Source organism: Otolemur garnettii, unplaced genomic scaffold (assembly GCF_000181295.1).
Source record: "Otolemur garnettii isolate 467f Iridium unplaced genomic scaffold, OtoGar3 scaffold00023, whole genome shotgun sequence".
Taxonomy (NCBI): Eukaryota; Metazoa; Chordata; class Mammalia; order Primates; family Galagidae; genus Otolemur; species Otolemur garnettii.
In genome coordinates, this window is record NW_003852418.1 from 9,253,792 (window position 1) to 9,254,845 (window position 1,054).

Consider the following 1,054-nt stretch of genomic DNA (forward strand, 5'->3'; position numbering starts at 1 on the left):
GCTGGTTGAGCTGTAGGCGCCGAGCCAGAAAGTTGACTTTCAAACAGGGGGCCCCAAAACCGAAGCCTGCTGGGAGCAAGGGAGTTACAAAAGGAAACTACAGAGATTCACAAGCAGAGTAAAATCGGGAGGCTGGCCCAGAGTGTGGCAGAGCAGGGGCTGGGTTAGCCTAATAGCTGAGTACTTAGTATTCACAGCAAGCAGCTCAAACAAAGGGGAAGAACTGATGAGTTCCCACGGGAGCTGAAGGCCAAATGCCTGAAGCTGAAGGTAGAAGTAGTGGTTTACCCTGGGGGCTGGAAGTGTCCAGTAGCAGAAATAACTTAGGATCCGTTACCTTCCCATCCTTCAGCCTCTTCCTGCACTCTTACTCAAACCGCCTGCCCCCAAACTCCAACCTGGCTCACCAGCCCCCAGGATTGTAACTAATCCCAAGGCCTTTGTCCCAGCCTAGGCCTCCACCAGCTTGACACCACAACCTCTAAAGAGTAGCCAGAGTTAGCAAATATATACCAGATACTCTGCATCTCAAGCCTGGTAGGCAACGTGGCTCACAGCTATAATCCTAGTACTCTGGGAGACCGGATTGGAAGACTGCTTAAGCTCAGAAGACTAGACTGAGCAAGAGTGAGATCCTGATCCTGTCTCTACTTAAAAAAAAAAAATTTCAGCTGGGCATGGTGGCAGGCACCTGTAGTCCCACCTGCTGGGGAGGCTGAGGCAGGAGGATCTCTCAAGCCCAGGAGTTTGAGGTTGCATTGAGCTATGATGATGCCACTGCACTGTAGCCCAGAAGATGGAATGAGATCCTGTTTCAAAAAAAAAAACACTGGGGCAGTGGCTCACACCTACAATCCCAGCACTTGGGAGGCCAAGGCAGGTGGGTTCAGGGTTGCCTGAACTCACAAGTTCTAGACCAATCTAAGCCAGAGAGAGACCCTGTCTCTAAAAATAGCCAGGTGTGGCAGTGGGTGCCCATAGTCCCAGCTACCTGGGAAGCTGAAGCAAGAGAATCACTTAAGCCCAAGAGTTTGAGGTTGCTGTGAGCTGTGAC